The sequence below is a fragment of the Anomaloglossus baeobatrachus genome, chromosome 6 (genome assembly GCF_048569485.1).
Source record: "Anomaloglossus baeobatrachus isolate aAnoBae1 chromosome 6, aAnoBae1.hap1, whole genome shotgun sequence".
Lineage (NCBI taxonomy): Eukaryota > Metazoa > Chordata > Amphibia > Anura > Aromobatidae > Anomaloglossus > Anomaloglossus baeobatrachus.
This window is the reverse complement of record NC_134358.1, coordinates 488,446,061-488,466,730: the sequence shown is the minus strand read 5'-3', so window position 1 is coordinate 488,466,730 and position 20,670 is coordinate 488,446,061. Positions and strand designations below refer to the sequence as shown.

The 20,670-nt window shown below is 44.4% G+C and overlaps 1 protein-coding gene across 1 annotated transcript in view; it reads left to right on the top strand.

Moving 5' to 3' along the window:
- Nucleotides 1-3,432: 3,432 nt before the first annotated feature.
- CDCA7L (cell division cycle associated 7 like) overlaps nucleotides 3,433-20,670 on the top strand; it is a 161,178-nt gene continuing 143,940 nt past the window's right edge. Inside the window, exon 1 of the mRNA XM_075315390.1 lies at nucleotides 3,433-3,475. The gene's annotated coding sequence lies outside the window, so the exon portion shown is untranslated. The remainder of the gene's footprint in view (nucleotides 3,476-20,670) is intronic.

Genomic DNA, 20,670 nt, shown 5'->3' with positions numbered 1-20,670 from the left:
GCTCTCCAGGGCCCCGGCATTTGCCCGGGTATGCCGGGTGCTGACGCCGGCCCTGGACATGTGCATTCAAAAGTTTAAAGAAGGTCACATCAACTTCACCTGAAAAAGTTAGAGTACATTTTAGGATCATCCTGAAATTTCACAGGAAAGCCAAATACCCCCTTTTTGTTAGTAGTGTATTTACATAAAACACAAACTACTCATATTTAAGTGAAAAAAGATGAAAAATCCAGCTTCAGATTCAGCTTAATATCTGCAAATTTATTGGATAATTCTTAATACAATATCGTGGAGATACATTAAAACCAAAAAGCTACAGCTTGTAAGTAGCATTGGCCATGGGCCATGCTTTAAAATGTATACCTAAGTGGAATTCATCCATCTGTAAACACTTCCATTTGTGTCCATTGGTTGATTTTGCCAATAGTAAATGCTGTTGCCTGGCTGTGATTTAAAGAGGACCTGTCACCAATTCAAAACTAGCCAGGTTATACTCTTAATTTATTGTATTCTCATTACTCCACTAAGTATTCACATTTTTTTAGAATCTATGGTCATAAAGATATGGGCCTTTTTACTTAAGGTCTTTCCCAAGAGGCCCTGGCTCTCAAGATTCTCTGTGGGCGTGTTTTGAATTATTACTTTGTGAACCATGCCATTTGGTACAGACCATATTGCCACACCTCTGGGGTGGTTGCACCACCCGTCACTCACTGTTCTGGTCCCCATGAGCCCTGCTCCTGGCTGCTGTGCCCGTTCTCCTCCACTGGCGCCGCCTGCGCCCCCTACCCGCAGGTTCCAGCGTCGTGCCTCGTTCTCACTTGGGCTCCTGCGCACCTTCACTCTGCTTCCTCTCCTGTGTCTCCTGCTCTGGCATCCGAGTCTCGGGGTTCGAACATGCGCACTAGGACCATTTCTTAAAGGGCCAGCATCACTTAACCCGGATATTGCTCTGCTGACCTCTGACACGTACTGGGTACTTAAGGCTTCTTTTTACATTGGGTGGTGCTTCTTCAATGTGTCCCTGTATCTTTGTCTCTTGTGCTAGTTGTTCAGGTGCTTCTGTGCCTTGTTCTCTGATTAACTCTGTCTCTGCCTGCAGATCCTGAGAGCCAGTCTGAAAACGTCCATCTTTCTGTCTCTCTAAGTCGCCTTCACTTGCCTGCTACCTCCCGTGACCGTCTGCTGTGATCTCCACCTGATCCCGCCAGCCTGCACCTGTCTTCAGCTCTGGTCTCCATCTAATCTCGCCAGCCTGCACCTATCTTGGGCCAGTTACTGTCTCACCTGTAGACCCGAACAGGACACTATCCAGTCTACTCCGCTGATCCTGGATGCCGTGCATTTAGGCCCTCTGGGGTTGCGCCCAACAGTCTCTGTATAGGGGTTAGCTTGTGGTTGCTCCCTCGGGGGAGTCTGGTGCACGATCCTGTGGGTCCGCTCCTGGATTGTTGTTACACATATAAAGAAGCACAAAATAAAAAGGTCCATATCTTCTGGGACTGTATAGCGGATTAAAAAAAAACAACAAAAAAAAATGAATACTCAGGAGTAGTTGGAACAATTTAAGAGCAAAAACCATCCACTTTTGATGACATGTCCTCTTTAACCCCTTCACGACCGGTCGATTTTTCGCTTTCCGTTTTTTTTTTCGCCATTCTTTTTCTGAGAGACGTAACTTTTTTATTTTTCAGTCAATATGGTCATGTGAGGGCTCATTTTTTGCGGAACGAGCTGTACTTTTAAATGAAACCATAAGTTTTACCATATAGTGTACTGGAAAACGACAAAAAATTCCAAATGCAGAAAAATTGCAAAAAAAGTGCGATAGCACTATTGTTTTTGAGATATTTTATTCACTGTGTTCACTATATGGTAAAACTGATGTATGGGTGTGATGCCTCAGGTCAGTGCGAGTTCGTAGACACCAAATATGTATAGGTTTACTTTTATATAAGGGGTTAAAAAAAATCAGAAGTTTGACCGAAAAAAGTGGCGCACGTATTACGCCATATTCCGTGACCCGTAGCGTTCTCATTTTTCGGGATCTATGGCTCAGTGATGGCTTATTTTTTGTGTCTTGAGCTGACGTTTTTAACTGTACCATTTTTGCGCAGATGCTACGCTTTGATCGCCCCTTATAGCATTTTGCGCAAACGTTGCGGCGACAAAAAAAAACGTCGTTTTGGCGTTTGGAATTTTTTTGCCGCTATGCCGTATACTGATCAGATTAATTGATTTTATATTTTGATAGATCGGGCGTTTCTGAACGCAGCGATTCCAAATGTGTGTATATTTTTTATTTTTTTAACCCTTTAATTTTCAATGGGGCGAATGGGGAGTGATTTGAACTTTTAGGTTTTTTGTTTTTTTTTAATTTTTTAAAACTTTTTTAACTTTTTTTTTTATTTTACTAGTCCCCCTAGGGGGCTATTGCGATCAGCATTCCGATCGCTCTGCACTATCTGCTGATCACAGCTATACAGCTGTAAACAGCAGATATGCTCTCTTTCTCTTTTGCTGTGCCGCTGGCACAGCGAAAGTGAAAGCAATAAATGTGTAGTACAGGAGTCATCACATGACCCTGTGCTACCATGACAACTAACGGAAGTCACGTGATCGCGTCACGTGACTTCCGGTATCGGGCGGTAAGTAAAAGTTTACCGCGATCGCGCTTATAATGGCGCTGTCACATATTGACAGCGCCATTTAAGGGGTTAAACGGCACGAGCAGATAACGATTCTGCTCATGCCTACCAGGCACACATCTCAGCTGTGAAAATCAGCTGAGATGTGTGCCGATCGCAGACTGCGGGCAGTAACATTATCACCGCTAGGACGTAATTTTACGGCCCGCGGTCGTTAAGGGGTTAAGTAGTACTTATCTATGGCAAAAATTGTAATCATTACATTTCCCATTAAATTATTTGTACTGCTTGATAGGCCATAATATTATTATTATTATTATTTATTTTTAAAGCACCATTTATTTTGTGGTGCTGTACATGAGAAAAAAACACAAATAAAAATGACAACAAGCAAACTACTAGAGACCCTCTGGTGCAGAGGGGAGAGGGCCCTGTTTCTTGGGGGCGTCATTCTAATACACGTACCTCCGACTATAGGTATTTTTCCGATTAAGTATATTAGTTGATTGGATCATAAAAACTTAAAGGGCTAGTCCCATCTCCACAATCTTATCCCAATATGTAGTAGGTGTAATAATAATATTAGCAAATACTTCCAATTAGAAATGTAGTATGGTTCTTCTGATTCACTATGTCACTTACCTCTTATTCAGGGCATTGCAGGACCTTAGGTATCGATGGTTATGACCATTAGCTACTAACTAGCTAACTAACTCTGACTATATATATGTGGTCGTAACCGTGGATACCTAAGGTCCTGCAATGCCTTGAAGATGAGGGAAGCAGCATAGTGAATCAGGAGAACTACACTACATTTCTAATTGGAGGTATTTGCTAATATTATTATTATTATTACACCTACTACATATTGGGTCTATGATTTTAGAGATGGGAATACCCCTTTAATGTTGATTTCCTTAGAGAACAGATAAATTCAAAGAAAGAGCTATTCTTGATTTACTTTAAAGCCAGTTATCAAGTTGAGTACCCAGACCTATAAACTGATCATACCCACTCATAAAAATGGTCATTAATATCAATAAATGTACTGTATATAGTTGTATATCTCTGCTATATATAGAAGTCTAGCTTTCCCTTATGCTCTGCTCTTTACAAGGTGTAAAAACTATATGCCTTTCTTATATTTTTAAGTATGCAATGAGCCACAAGAAAGACTTCAAAATTTAAAAATAAAAAATGTACAGTATTTTATATAGAATAAAAATTGACTGACAATAATAAGAGTTCATTGTATGATGATTAGTTACAGAAAAGGAAAAGTATGTTCCTTTTACCTTATGTGATGGCTTGTTTGAGGGTTATAGTAAATAATAGTCCACTTCTCTTAATAAATCCGTAAAGTTTGTTTCTTCTTCATCCATACCTGGATCTTGGATGGATTGAGTCATGCTGTAGGCTTTGGAGATGTCCTCCATCAGGGTGTCTTTGCTTCTGCTGAGGCCTAGAACATGTGCTGCAGCTCTCACGTGTGCTGCTACAGTGTCGACCCTTTAGAGTGGAATGACCCCCCCTTGTGTGTCATATGATGGATAATTATATGGCTACTAGAACCTGGCTTTGTCCATTTTAGGGAATCCTGGTATACACATGGTGTAAGCCCTGTTCCAAAATTATACCTAGGCAAAGCAATGTCAGCTTATATGCACTCAATACAGACTCAAAATATTAATTATTAAAATTAGATTTCTTAGATTTAACACAGGAGTTGTCTCACTTCATGAACGTCTGTCCATATGTCTTGTCCATCTCCGTACCAGCTGCTACTAGTATTGCAGTATTGTTTTTATGTAGTTTTTTTGTATTCAGTACAAACAGGGAGTGGCCCCCTTCTCAGCGAGCTGGACATTTCATTCTGTGAATCCCCCTGACTGTGTGTGTCCTGTTGGGACCCGGTCGCTCTCAGCCCTTAGCCACATTGAGGCCTATTTTAGACCCATGGTAAGGTTTTAATATTAGAGAGTGTAGGTACTATCCCAACTGGGTACACCTTGACGTTTGGTGGGATAGCTTTATGCTTTTTTTGATCAAAAACAGTGTTTACTAAGTACCCTATGTTTATATGCACTATGCTTTTATTTAGTTACAGCAGGGTATGTTTTCACATTTTTTTTCCTTGGTTTCTCTTTGTCTCATGGCCAGTGTGAACATGGTCTCACAAGTTCCATGTATACGATCTCATACTCCGGCTCACTTTTTTGTTTTTATGTAGTATTGCAGTCTTTGTGCAAACTGGTCAATTACATACAGTATACAACATTTAAAGTCTTCCATTACATTTGTTAAGGATGTAAAAAAAAATAAAAATCACAAGTAGCTTTAGTAGTCACAGCTGTCATGGCGGTGATTTGAACCGCATGTTTTATCCCGAATTTTGTTAGGGTCCATTTTTCCAATTGTCATTTGTGATTTTTTTTCCAACTATCTCTGATACTTTCAAGAAAGCAAAGACACCCCAGTATTTCACCATTTACTGTGACAAATATTCAATGTCTGAAATTATTCTGTCATAAACATGATTTTCAAAGTAACGGTTCTACCCTTTCATCTGCCTACATTGTATTAGCGAGAGGGAAAGAATACTCTAATGCTATTGAAATGCAAAATACCAGATAAACATGTTGTTACCATAGATCTATTCCTGCAGTCTAATGGAAGTGTTGAAAAGCATTTGGCATTCACCTCCACTAAACACGCACATAGGCTGAAACTCCACAAGTACCATCTAAACCATACAACGCTCAGAAATGGAAGATGCATCAATCTGCTACTTACAATAAGTACTAAAATATCTTTATTTAGGTTAAAGTAGCTAGTTTTCATTGAAGTTTTGGTGCTGGTAACCACGGGGTAATCAATCAATGTGTTTTAGAACGTGCGGCTAAAAGTACCCGTGACTCACAATTCAACATTTCTTCAACTTGAAGTGTCTAAATTAATTGTGCAATTAGCCTCTCCACCGGCATTCTGAACTCTGCTCCCAAGACTCAAGATCAATATGTGTCATTTTTCCTTTGAAAATGCAACTCAAGGAACGTAATTTTAGCAGCAATCTAAAGGAAAGTGGTGAGTGACTTTTCTGTGTTACACAATAATACAGACATTCAATAAAAACTCTACTAAGTGCGGCGGCTAACAGCTTCAATGGTAGGAGAAAAAAAAACTTTTACCGGCTTGTACACAGATGGAGAGGAGTGGAAAATCAGGATAAAATAAAATGTTTCAGATGACACCTATACAATAGCAAAATAATGTTAATTGTGATATTTATTGCTCTTAGACAATCACAACAGAAAGTATAGCATTCAGTGTTTTCTTCAGATTATTGCTATAGGAGAAAAAAAAGAGTTTGCGATAGTTTATGATTGGTCTATACGTATTAAGAACAAAGGTTTATAAGAAACTAAAATATAAAGAAACTTTCTGTCTAATTGTATGTTACTTAGCAGGTGCTGCCACTTCATAAAAGTAAAAATACACTTACAGCACAAGCGGCAAAACCTGTTACAAATACACCAACACTGTCAGATGAGACTTCCATTCTCTTATATTTAAAGACATTGTGTAAAGTGGTCTCGAATACAGAAATGAAGGTATATGAGGACACCGTGGATATGCAAAGCACCTAGTAGAGCTTGTGTCAAAGGGCAAAACATTTATATTGATATCTTTATTGATTATGATTACCCAAAAAATATATATTCACAAGATTTTGTATTACAGAGGAAAGTTTACAAATCAGGAAAGTTTACAAATTAATGACATAGGTAAATTGTCGCTTCAGTGAGGAAGTAGATGAACTCTAGTGCCACCTATTGGAGGTAGCAATTCTAAAAGTCAAAAGTGACCCTTTAATGAGTCTTGTCATATGACTTATGATTTATGCCAGATCAGAACCTCTATTTGCAGACACAGTGTTTCGAGTTGGTTTTCCCTCATCAGTGCAAAGTATGAGATCTAATTTTGTTCTATGAGAGGCTAAGATGAGGTCTAAAGGGGAAGCTATTCTCCTTGCGGAGACTGACACATAATTCCTGCATGCCAGTGGTGAGGAGACTTTAAGCCACAATGCTCCTCTGGGAAATGTGCAAATTGTCTCTTCAGCGAGGAAGTAGATGAACTCAAGCGCCACCTATTGGAAGTAGCAATCCTAAAAGTCAAAAGTGACCCTTTAATGAGCCTTATCATATGACTTAGGATTTATGCGAGATCAGAACCTCAATTTGCAGACACAGTGTTTTAGGGTGATTGTACCTCATCATAGGCAAGAGCATTTGATCATTTTTAAAACTTGTTACAGGACATTTGTACATGGGGTAGATAAGTAAACTTTTTGAGGAAACTTAACAATAACTACAAATCAGATTGAATCTACACTGACAATTATTTTCCGGTGTTTATTGGGCAGCTCCTCTCATACAAACGCAGGAAAAAAGTGATAAAAAAAAATACTCAAGAATCTTCCTATTTGGAAAAATTATCTTTTGAGAGTTTATTAAACACTTGAGACTTTCAAAGATACTGTGTATGATCCATCTTTTATTTGCTCATTTTGTGTTTTTATCTTAGGTTTTGTCTACAAAATGGCCACGGTGTCAGTGTGCAATAGTAATATTGACCATATACCAAATTATGCCCTGGCTCATTTTCTTTTTTTTGTATTTCTATATTTTTTGTACTTTGTACAAATAGGGTTGTAGTCTCTCTCAGCTAGACATTTCATCTACATAGGTTCCCGCCTACGGGAAGATGGGCTGCAGACGGGTCCTGTCCTTCTCTGCCCTTATTCACATTGATGTCACTGACACAAGGTAAGATTTTAATACTAGAGTAGCACCGTCCCAATGGGTACACCTTGTCACGGTGGGATAGCTTTTACTCTTTTTTATTAAACAGTATTAACTAAGTACCCAACGTTACTTACATGTATTACTACTATTTATTTAGTTACTATATGGTATATGCTCATTTTGTAGTTTTCTCTTGTATTTTATTCATTGCCTAATAGATTGGAAAAACCCATGAAATATAAAATGTCCAAAAAAAATTAAAAAAATATTTAACCAAAAACATTGGTGGTAAAAAAATAAAAAAAACAAACCTCAACAAAGAGCTTCAGGGAGTGACCAAAAATGGTCAACATACCAAAGACAAGAAGCAATTCCTGAAGTGTCTTCTGCTTGAAAAATATATATTTTTGACGACTGGAAAACAATGCAATGTAAAGATATCATAAGAAAAGAGCTAGATAAACCTGGTGGAAAAAAAGCTTTAAAAGTCTTATTACTGAAAAATGGGCAACTTTGGAATTTTGACTCCTATACAAATTTATTTTTTAGAATTCTGTCCTATAGTTAACTGCTTGCTGTCGAGTTTAGGTGGCAAGGAGTGTGTGCTTACAAGCTATTTACTAAACAGCTTGCAAGCACTGTTCTGAAGTGACCCTGTCCACTTCTAATGCTGCAGAAACAAATGTGCCTCTGCTTGTAGCATCGGAGAGAAAGTAGTTTGCGCTGAAAGGTCAGCCATGCTGCCAAAAAGAACTATCAATCTTCACGAGCATACCGCCCCTCTGGTAAGAAGGGAGCAGTGAGCTCCTGAGTATTGAAAGTTGAGAGAACCACTTTAAGAATGGAAAAATCTGTGAATTCAATCTAGTAGCTTTCAAGTCACTGACACGATCTAACACTTGGATTTATGACCCACAACATGGATACACTTTATGCCAATATCAGACTGACTTAAAGGGAACCTGTCAGGTGCAATATGCAGCCAGAATCACGAGCAGTTCTGGGTGCATATTGCTAATCCCTGCCTAACCGTCCCTGTATACACTAGCATATATAAAGGGATCTTTAGAGAAAGTATTTCTAAAGATTTTTTATCTCATGCTCATGATCGTGGGGACTAGTCCTAAGGGTGTTCTATCCCCAAACTAGTCCACCCTTTTAGCATGTTAGTACGCCCACAGGGGCGTACTAACATACTATTCAATACAGCATAACTGGCGGTGAGGCGCATATCTGTGTTCGCTGTGACCGATCTTCTGAATGCCCCGGAATTTCCAGTGATGCACAGCAGACCTCTCTGAAACGAGGACGCGTACACCCGGCTTTATACTGCGCATGTTTGGAAGTGCCCGGCATTCAAAAGCATGGTCACAGTGAACATAATTATGCACGTTACCGCTAGTGATGCTGAATTGAATAGCATCACCGTGGGCGTGCTAACATGCTAAGAGGCTAGACTAGTCGGGGAATATAACGCCCTTGGGACTAGTCCCCGCGCTCATTAGCAAAAGTTAAAAGATCCTTAGAAATACTTTTTCTAAAGATCTCTTTATCTATGCTACTGTATACAAGGACGGTTAGGCAGGGATTAGCAATATACACCCAGAACTGCTTGTGGTACTGGGTGCATATTGCACCTGACAGGTTCCCTTTAAAATCCCTAAACTTTGAAAGTGAACTGGTCATCAGTAGTGATGAGCGAGTACTAAAAAGCTCGGGTGCTCGAAGCTCGGGCCGAGCCTCCCAAGATACTCGTGTACTCGGGCCGAGCAACGAGCCCAATGTTATCCTATGGGAGACCCGAGTATTTTTGTGAAATGACCCCCCGGCAGCATGGAGAAACCCTAAAAATGGCACAAAAGTCTCAGAAGAGTGCTCAAATGACATGGCAACAGCATGGGGAAGACCCCTTGAAGCATTTATCACTGAAAAGTCACAGCTGTGAACAATTTTGTCCGCGTTTTACGCCATTTTTACGGACTCACCAGAAAACCTTCCAAAATGACCCCAAAATGATTTTTCATGGCGGAAATGTTAAGGGCACATACCCAATAGTGAGATAGAGCTGGTGTATGTTACTTTTTGAAATTAATACATGAAAGATTTTACGTGAAAACATTGTGTGGCACTCCGATGTCCCTGAGAAGAGACGTACATGAAGGCCTCTTGAGTCTAATGTGCCCATTTTGAGGAAGTGAGTCTTTGTAGTATTTTCCTTTGCCAGGGCAGTCCAAAATTGTGAGGTTCACCAATGCCCCTGCATACAGACGTGCATGAGGGCCTCAAAACATTAAGTGTCCATTGTCAGGAAGTGGGTGTATTATAGTATAGCCCTTAGGCAGGGCAGCCAAAAATTGGGAGGCTCCACATTGTCCCTGGATAGAGACGTGCATGATGGCCTGTAAACCTGAAGTGCCCATTGTAAGGAAGTGGGTCTATTTCAGTATAGCCCTTTGCCAGGGCAGCCAAAAATTGGGAGGCTCCACATTGTCCCTGGATAGAGACGTGCATGATGGCCTGTAAACCTGAAGTGCCCATTGTAAGGAAGTGGGTCTATTTCAGTATAGCCCTTTGCCAGGGCAGCCAAAAATTGGGAGGCTCCACATTGTCCCTGGATAGAGACGTGCATGATGGCCTTTAAACCTGAAGTGCCCATTGTAAGGAAGTGGGTCTATTTCAGTATAGCCCTTTGCCAGGGCAGCCAAAAATTGGGAGGCTCCACATTGTCCCTGGATAGAGACGTGCATGATGGCCTTTAAACCTGAAGTGCCCATTGTAAGGAAGTGGGTCTATTTCAGTATAGCCCTTTGCCAGGGCAGCCAAAAATTGGGAGGCTCCACATTGTCCCTGGATAGAGACGTGCATGATGGCCTTTAAACCTGAAGTGCCCATTGTAAGGAAGTGGGTCTATTTCAGTATAGCCCTTTGCCAGGGCAGCCAAAAATTGGGAGGCTCCACATTGTCCCTGGATAGAGACGTGCATGATGGCCTTTAAACCTGAAGTGCCCATTGTAAGGAAGTGGGTCTATTTCAGTATAGCCCTTTGCCAGGGCAGCCAAAAATTGGGAGGCTCCACATTGTCCCTGGATAGAGACGTGCATGATGGCCTGTAAACCTGAAGTGCCCATTGTAAGGAAGTGGGTCTATTTCAGTATAGCCCTTTGCCAGGGCAGCCAAAAATTGGGAGGCTCCACATTGTCCCTGGATAGAGACGTGCATGATGGCCTTTAAACCTGAAGTGCCCATTGTAAGGAAGTGGGTCTATTTCAGTATAGCCCTTTGCCAGGGCAGCCAAAAATTGGGAGGCTCCACATTGTCCCTGGATAGAGACGTGCATGATGGCCTGTAAACCTGAAGTGCCCATTGTAAGGAAGTGGGTCTATTTCAGTATAGCCCTTTGCCAGGGCAGCCAAAAATTGGGAGGCTCCACATTGTCCCTGGATAGAGACGTGCATGATGGCCTTTAAACCTGAAGTGCCCATTGTAAGGAAGTGGGTCTATTTCAGTATAGCCCTTTGCCAGGGCAGCCAAAAATTGGGAGGCTCCACATTGTCCCTGGATAGAGACGTGCATGATGGCCTTTAAACCTGAAGTGCCCATTGTAAGGAAGTGGGTCTATTTCAATATAGCCCTTTGCCAGGGCAGCCAAAAATTGGGAGGCTCCACATTGTCCCTGGATAGAGACGTGCATGATGGCCTTTAAACCTGAAGTGCCCATTGTAAGGAAGTGGGTCTATTTCAGTATAGCCCTTTGCCAGGGCAGCCAAAAATTGGGAGGCTCCACATTGTCCCTGGATAGAGACATGCATGATGGCCTTTAAACCTGAAGTGCCCATTGTAAGGAAGTGGGTCTATTTCAGTATAGCCCTTTGCCAGGGCAGCCAAAAATTGGGAGGCTCCACATTGTCCCTGGATAGAGACGTGCATGATGGCCTTTAAACCTGAAGTGCCCATTGTAAGGAAGTGGGTCTATTTCAGTATAGCCCTTTGCCAGGGCAGCCAAAAATTGGGAGGCTCCACATTGTCCCTGGATAGAGACGTGCATGATGGCCTTTAAACCTGAAGTGCCCATTGTAAGGAAGTGGGTCTATTTCAGTATAGCCCTTTGCCAGGGCAGCCAAAAATTGGGAGGCTCCACATTGTCCCTGGATAGAGACATGCATGATGGCCTTTAAACCTGAAGTGCCCATTGTAAGGAAGTGGGTCTATTTCAGTATAGCCCTTTGCCAGGGCAGCCAAAAATTGGGAGGCTCCACATTGTCCCTGGATAGAGACGTGCATGATGGCCTGTAAACCTGAAGTGCCCATTGTAAGGAAGTGGGTCTATTTCAGTATAGCCCTTTGCCAGGGCAGCCAAAAATTGGGAGGCTCCACATTGTCCCTGGATAGAGACGTGCATGATGGCCTGTAAACCTGAAGTGCCCATTGTAAGGAAGTGGGTCTATTTCAGTATAGCCCTTTGCCAGGGCAGCCAAAAATTGGGAGGCTCCACATTGTCCCTGGATAGAGACGTGCATGATGGCCTTTAAACCTGAAGTGCCCATTGTAAGGAAGTGGGTCTATTTCAGTATAGCCCTTTGCCAGGGCAGCCAAAAATTGGGAGGCTCCACATTGTCCCTGGATAGAGACGTGCATGATGGCCTTTAAACCTGAAGTGCCCATTGTAAGGAAGCGGGTCTATTTCAGTATAGCCCTTTGCCAGGGCAGCCAAAAATTGGGAGGCTCCACATTGTCCCTGGATAGAGACGTGCATGATGGCCTTTAAACCTGAAGTGCCCATTGTAAGGAAGTGGGTCTATTTCAGTATAGCCCTTTGCCAGGGCAGCCAAAAATTGGGAGGCTCCACATTGTCCCTGGATAGAGACGTGCATGATGGCCTGTAAACCTGAAGTGCCCATTGTAAGGAAGTGGGTCTATTTCAGTATAGCCCTTTGCCAGGGCAGCCAAAAATTGGGAGGCTCCACATTGTCCCTGGATAGAGACGTGCATGATGGCCTGTAAACCTGAAGTGCCCATTGTAAGGAAGTGGGTCTATTTCAGTATAGCCCTTTGCCAGGGCAGCCAAAAATTGGGAGGCTCCACATTGTCCCTGGATAGAGACGTGCATGATGGCCTGTAAACCTGAAGTGCCCATTGTAAGGAAGTGGGTCTATTTCAGTATAGCCCTTTGCCAGGGCAGCCAAAAATTGGGAGGCTCCACATTGTCCCTGGATAGAGACGTGCATGATGGCCTCAAAACATTAAGTGTCCATTTTAAGGAAGTGGGTGTATTATAGTATAGCCCTTAGGCAGGGCAGCCAAAAATTGGGAGGCTCCACGTTGTCCCTGGGTAGAGACGTGCATGAGGGCCTCAAAACATTAAGTGTCCATTTTAAGGAAGTGGGTGTATTATAGTATAGCCCTTAGGCAGGGCAGCCAAAAATTGGGAGGCTCCACGTTGTCCCTGGGTAGAGACGTGCATGAGGGCCTCAAAACATTAAGTGTCCATTTTAAGGAAGTGGGTGTATTATAGTATAGCCCTTAGGCAGGGCAGCCAAAAATTGGGAGGCTCCACGTTGTCCCTGGGTAGAGACGTGCATGAGGGCCTCAAAACATTGTTCTCATTGCAAAGGAGCGGGTCTCCTGTCGTTGTAATGTCCATTCTGCAAAGAATGGGCGAAAAAATTTACCACTGGGGGTATACCTGAAACAAAGGCCTAAGTATTGCAATTTGTAACGGTCATCATCATGGTGGCGCATGAGGAGAAGGAGGAGCAGTCCAGCGATTATCCAAAGTCCAGAAGTGTGTACCCATGGGTGAGTGGAGGTACATGGCAAACTTTAAATTCCGCTCTCATTTTCTGGTGGTGTGGTGAAGTCTGGCCCAATCCAACCCTTGTTCATCTTGATCAGAGTCAGCCTGTCAGCATTTTCAGTTGACAGGCGGGTGCGTTTATCTGTAATGATTCCACCTGCGGCACTAAAAACACGCTCTGACAAAACGCTAGCAGCAGGGCAGGCCAGGACTTCCAAGGCGTAGAGAGCCAATTCATGCCACGTGTCCAGCTTGGATACCCAAGAATTGTAAGGCACAGAGGAATGTCGGAGTACAGTTGTTCGATCTGCAAGGTACTCCTTCAGCATCTGGGCAAACTTAGGATTTCTTGTGGCACTACCCCGCACCTCAGGGGCTGTGGTACGTGAGGGGCTGAGAAAACTGTCCCACATCTTAAAGACTGTTCCCCTACCTCTGGCGGATTGGACTTGTGCCTCTCTCGGCTGTACGCCTCGGTTGTCCACTGATTCATGACCTATGCCGCTAGCGTTTTGTGAGGGGAATGCTTTGCCTACTTCCGTGAGTATGGCCTTCCGAAACTGCTGCATTTTGGTTGACCTCTCCTCCACGGGAATAAGAGACAAAAAGTTCTCCTTGTAGCGTGGGTCTAACAGTGTTACCAACCAGTAATGATTGTCGGCCAAGATGTTCTTAACGCGAGGGTCACGAGACAGGCAGCTTACCATAAAGTCAGCCATGTGCGCCAGACTCTTAACAGCCAGGACTTCAGTAGCCTGACCAACAAGATGACTGAACATGCTGTCCTCCTCCTCCTCCTCCTCCTCCTCATCTACCCTGTCTTCTGGCCAGCCACGCTGAACCGAGGATATGACTGGTGTGCATGTCATATCCTCAATTTGGCCGGAGAGTTGCTCCATGTCTTCATCCTCCTCCTCGTCATAGTCCTCCACTGCACGTTGTGATGAGACGAGGCTGGGCTGTGTGTTATCACCCACACCCACTACTGTTTCTTGCTGCAACTCATCGCGCTCCGCCTGCAATGCATCATGTTTGTTTTTCAGCAGAGACCGTTTTAGAAGGCAGAGTAGCGGTATGGTGACGCGAATAATGGCGTCATCACCACTCACCATCTTGGTGGAGTCCTCAAAGTTTTGGAGGATGGTACATAGGTCTGACATCCATCTCCACTCCTCAGGTGTTATGTGTGGAGTTTGACCCATTTCCCGACGGCTTAGGTGATGCAGGTACTCAACAACTGCCCTCTTCTGCTCAGATATCCTGACCAACATGTGCAGAGTTGAATTCCAACGCGTGGGGACATCACACACCAGTCTGTGAGCCGGAAGATGCAAACGGCGCTGAAAGCCGGCAAGGCCGGCTGAAGCAGTAGGTGACTTTCGAAAATGTGCAGACAGGCGGCGAACTTTTACCAGCAGATCAGACAGCTCTGGGTATGACTTTATAAACCGCTGAACCACGAGGTTGAGCACATGGGCCACGCATGGAACATGTGTCAGCTGGCCTCGCCTCAAAGCCGCCACCAGGTTCCGGCCATTGTCACACACGACCTTTCCTGGCTTTAGGTTCAGAGGTGTGAGCCAGTGATCTGCCTGCTGTTTCAGAGCTGTCCACAGCTCTTCTGCATTGTGGGGTTTGTCACCTATGCAGATTAGCTTCAGCACAGCCTGTTGCCGCTTCGCCGAGGCAGTGCTGCAGTGCTTCCAGCTTGTGACTGGTGTGGAGGGCACATTGGATGAGGATGCGCAGGAGGAGGAGGAGGCTGAAGAGCATGACATTCCGGAGCTGTAGAGTGTGGGTGAAACACTGACTGAGGTAGGGCCTGCAAACCTTGGTGTGGGAAGGACGTGTTCCGTCCCTCGCTCAGACTGGGTCCCAGCTTCCACAATATTAACCCAGTGTGCCGTCAACGAGATGTAGCGGCCTTGCCCACAAGCACTTGTCCACGTGTCTGTGGTTAGGTGGACCTTGGGTGAAACAGCGTTGTTCAGGGCACGTGTGATGTTTTGTGACACGTGGTTATGCAACGCGGGGACGGCACACCGGGAGAAATAGTGGCGGCTGGGGACCGAGTAACGTGGGACAGCTGCCGCCATCAGGTCACGGAATGCTTCTGTCTCCACCAGCCTAAAAGGCAACATTTCCAGCGCAAGCAGTCGCGAAATGTTAGCATTTAGAACTGTGGCATGTGGGGTGTTGGCAGTGTATTTGCGCCTGCGTTCAAAGGTTTGCTGAATGGATAACTGAACGCTGCGCTGGGACAAGGACGTGCTTGATGATGGTGTTCTTTCTGCGTAGGCAACTGCAGGTGCAGGAGTGGAGGAGGCTTGTTCGCAGGCAGCATGGACAGAGGATTGGCTCGCATGCACAACCAGCGAAGACGTAGCAGTGACATCAGCAAGCACTGCTCCTCGACTCTGTTGTACTTCCCACAAAGTCGGGTGCTTGGCTGACATGTGCCTGATCATGCTGGTGGTGGTCAGGCTGCTAGTTTTGGTACCCCTGCTGATGCTGGCACGGCAGGTGTTGCAAATGGCCTTTTTTGAATCATCTGGATCCAACTTAAAAAACTGCCAGACTCGGGAAGACCTAACATTTGTACAGGCAGCTTGTGTCGTCGTGTTGTTCCGGAGAACGGTTGCCTGACTTCTGCCTGGGGCCACCACCCTGCTTCTTACTACCTGTTGTGATGCTACGCCTCCCTCCCCCTGTGCACTGCTGTCCTCGCTCTGCATATCCTCCTGCCAGGTTGGGTCAGTTACTGGATCATCCACCACGTCGTCTTCCTCTTCCGCACCCTGCTCCTCCTCCTGACTTGCTGACAATTGTGTCTCATCATCGTCCACCACTTGTTGAGACACGTTGCCAACTTCGTGAGAACGTGGCTGCTCAAATATTTGGCCATCTGTACAGACGATCTCCTCATGACCCACTTCAATATGAGCTGGCGAGAGGCCAGAATGTGTGAATGGAAACGTGAACAGCTCTTCCGAGTGTCCAAGTGTGGGATCATTAATGTCCGAGGAGGACGTGTACTCAGCCTGGTGGTAGGAAGGAGGATCAGGTTCAGAAATGTGCGGTGCAGTATCACGGCTACTGACACTTGACCGTGTGGAAGACAGAGTGTTTGTGGTGGTGCCAATCTGACTGGAAGCATTATCTGCTATCCAACTAACAACCTGTTGACACTGGTCTTGGTTCAAGAGCGGTGTACTGCTGCGGTCCCCAAGAATTTGGGACAGGACGTGCGAGCGACTAGATGTGGCCCTTTGTTGTGGCGAAATTAGAGCTTGCCCACGACCTCGGCCTCTGCCTGCACCACCATCACGTCCACTTCCTTGTTCCTTGCCAATGCCCTTGCGCATTTTGCAATGCTGTGCACTGCTGACGTGTATATTCACTACTTGTGCGTTATATCAAAGTGTGTGGAAATTGCACACAAGTGCACCTGTACGCTGCCACCAACAGGCACACACGTGCGGTTTTAAAAACCAAGCACGGACGCAATAATAACCTAACAGGTTTTTTTGGGGAGCGACAATTACAGACAAGTCAGACACTATCTGGACTGTTTTACACTGTGTACACCAGCCCCAGATATGATGAAGGCTGGTATACGGTCACCACTACCCTGCCTGCCTGCCTGTATACTGGTACAATAGTCCTGACAAGGACTCTTTTGGTCACTAGCCTGTATTCAGACCTGGCTATACCCTGCCTGTATATAGCAACAATAGTCCTGAGAAGGACTCTGCTACTGTACTCCGACCTGGCTATACCCTGCCTGCCTGTATACAACTAGAATAGTCCTGAGAAGGACTTTTGGTCACACTGTTTGCAGCCCTGCAACTGAAAAAGCTATAAAGGGCCGCAAAGCTTTCCCTGAATCAGCGACACTCTCCCTACACTGACTGTCTGAATAGCTGTGAGCAGAGCACAGCGCGCCGGCCGATATAAAGGCTCGGTCACGCTGTGCAGGCCGGCCAATCACTGCAATTCCACAACTAACAGGGCTGTGGCATTGCAGTGGTCTGCCAGCCAATCCCTGCATGAGGGCTGGCTCTCAAAAGAGCGCCAACATGCAGGGATGAAGACCACGAGTACAGCACGAGTATCGCGAGATTACTCGGTCCCCGCCGAGCAGCCCGAGTACAGCGATACTCGTGCGAGTACCGAGTAGTGACAAGCATGCTCGCTCATCACTAGTCATCAGGTTTCTCATTATTAAATTGTTGCTAGCATACATGCCTCTTGATTAGGATCCTAACGATCTATTCCATGTGCTTTGCAGCCAGGTATAGTGCTAAAAATTATCCTTACACACCACTCTCTCTGTTTTTCAATCAAACTCAAGAGGTCCGATGAGTGTGTATGGACAAAGCTCAGCACCTGCTATGCACTTGAATGTGAATCATCCATAGTGGGACCTGTGTCCTGATAGCTCAACAATTGTATGCCAAACAAATGCATAAAAGGTATAATAGAAATAGGTGAAAGAAAAAGGTGCAAAGATAAAGGGGAAAAAGAAAAAAGGGAGAAAGAAAGTGGAACCTATGATGTCGCACTGCATCGCCACACTGCCAAGGGGTCTCGTACCACCGAAGGATGGTCTCTTATAATAAGATGCCTCGATCCAGCCAATGCTGAAATTGTTGAGACTCTCTAAACTGGAGCCATGGATATCAAGTAGCAAAGCACACCAAATCCATCTTATCGTCAAACGCTCTCAACTCCTCAAGACGTCGCAGCGTGTCCATCGCCTCCTCCCAACTACCATCCTCAGTATATATGGAGATCTCCAATGCCTAGATATGATCTGCCGCATTGAGTATGAGAACAGATTTTTCCTGGCCTTGGAGATGGCTCCTGCAAACATGGAGAAAACGGCTATCTCTGGTGAGGGCTCCACCCCCATGGTGGAGGTCATTGTAAAAGGAGAAAACATCATTCCATAGCCCCCGGACTGCCGGGCAGGTCCACCAAATGTGGAGCATTGAGCCCACAGATATCTGGCATCTCCAACAAGTGTCTGATACTTTCGGAAAATTTTGTGCAGCTTAGAAGGCGTTCTCTACCATCTGGATAATATTTTAAAGTTTAACTCCTGCATCCTACAGGATATAGTTATTTTATGCGTCAGTGCAAACGATTTCAGCCACTGTTCTCAGGAGAAAACCCAACTCAGATCTCTCTGCCACTGTATCACGTAGTCAGGCAAGTCTCCTCCCACCTCTCGAGACACCACTATGTTGTAGATCACTGAGACTGTATGTGCTGGTGCATCCCGCAGGATACATAACTGTTCAAAAGAGGTCAGCTCCCTGCCTGTTTCAGATCCCAGAGTCAGAGAATCTATGAAGCTACGTAGTTGTAAGTATTGGAACCAGTGCTTGGGTTCTGCTCACCTGTCATTCAGCAAGGAAGCCAGGGATCTGCAGCAAGAATGGGAAATTACATCTCTGACCCGTGGAACCCCTCTCATGAACACTGAAGTCAGGGTGGGGAGGGACTCATGTAACCAGCACGGGAACCGTGGATTACCCAGTATTGGTGTTAATGGCCCTGGTCCCTGAGTCAGCCCAAATTGTCTGTTAACTCCCCGTCATGCAGTAGCTAAAGATAAAAGAACTGGAGATATCCCAGATTTTCTATGTTGTCCTTGGGGGACAACCAGAAAATTCCTTGTGCCCTGTCCGGGGCTAAGTTGTGTTCCATCTCCACCCATAGATTTTGTCTGTGTTATGTAGAAGGTGTATGATGCAGTTCCCACTGTAGCCGCATGGTATGCCTTAAAATCAAACAGTCCCATCCCCCGTCCAATCGTGATCTGGTTAGTAGTGAGTGGTTCAGACGCGGTTTAGTGCCATGCCAGATGAAGTTCCTCACTATCTTTTTTAGTTTTTGGAAGAAAGCTTCACCTACTGAATATTAAGTGAAATGGTCTGAAAGAAATATAAAATATGTTAATTCTGCTGAACCACATATTTTATAAAACCAGGGAGTGAACCTGTCTGGGCCTAGACTTTTACCAGATTTACGATTTAAGATTTTTAATGACTTCTTTGAGCTCTAAGTCCATAAAACCTTCCTCTAATTCTGTCGTCTCCTCTTCTCCAAGAGGGTCTGGCGCATTCCTGTTTAGGTAATCTAGAATGTTTTGGTGTGACTGGTTGGGACCTGGTGCGCGTTGTGTTGGAATGTTATACAAGATAGCATAAGTTCTAAATTCCTCTAGTATGTCAGACGTAGAGTAGATCATGCCCCCTGACCTTGAGTTTAGAGTAAGGACGGGAGGCTGGGTGTGTCTGGGGTGTACAGCCCTAGCCAGCAACCTCCCACTCTTATCACCAACTCAAAGGTATTTTTGTGAAATTTGTCTCTTGTGCACAATGACTTCTGCTCCAGAATGGAAAATATTTGATGGCGCAGAGTGGAAATTTTGGCCTTAATTGTATCGCTAGATGTGGTTTTATTTGCTGCCTCTTTCTAGTCAAGTTGTAGCAACAATTCTTTTAATTCTATTGAGCTCTCTTTTTTTAACTCCCAAATGTCCAGTATCCAACAAGAATATGAGATGCTTTTACTGTGAATAAAAGCTACAAAAATATCCCTATGGTGTGAACAGTCCTCTTCATCACATATTCTTGTTATATGCCGGACACTTGGGAGTTAAGTATACTAGTCTGTTTTACCTGGGAGTTGGCCCAGAGATCTTTGTCCGAGCACCGTACCTTATCCTGCAGGACGCTGAATGAACTTTGGATCTGGTGAACTGATCAACTATTGTTTATAGACTCTCTCTTTTTTTAAGTCTGGATCCATGTGATATACAAACTCCACGTATCACACATTTTAGCGTTTCCCACTTGAGCGGGTCTGGAGTTCGGTCAGTTGCATGATCTGTTTTAAAGTTCGTAATAACACTGTGGATTTCTTCGACAAACTGTTCGTTTTTGAGCAAATTGTCTCCAGGTGTATCCTAGCCCCCCCTGTCTCTTACCCCTAACTCCCCATAAACTGATCTGTGATCTGGTCAGAGGAAGACGTCCATCGAGCAGCCTGGGGAATTATCTAGGCGGTTGTGATATGAATATGTGATCCAATCTAGAGTAACAATTATGTACTCAATATAGCTACTGGTATGGTATTAATGGATCAATAAGTCTGTATACAGCAAAAAATACACTTAAAAATTAACCTTTAATTAGTCTCTTTAAAAAGAGGATTCATCATACCTCTATAAAATCAGTATCTGCCACAGAAAATGCCGTACTATGATACCCACTTTTCTCAGAGGGATCCAAGCACTCTGCCGCAGAAAGTAAATATATATAAAAGTGACCACCAAGCCACAGATTAAGTGCTGATCTATTCACTGACAACACACTAGGGAAAAGAATTGGCTACCCCCCACCAATGT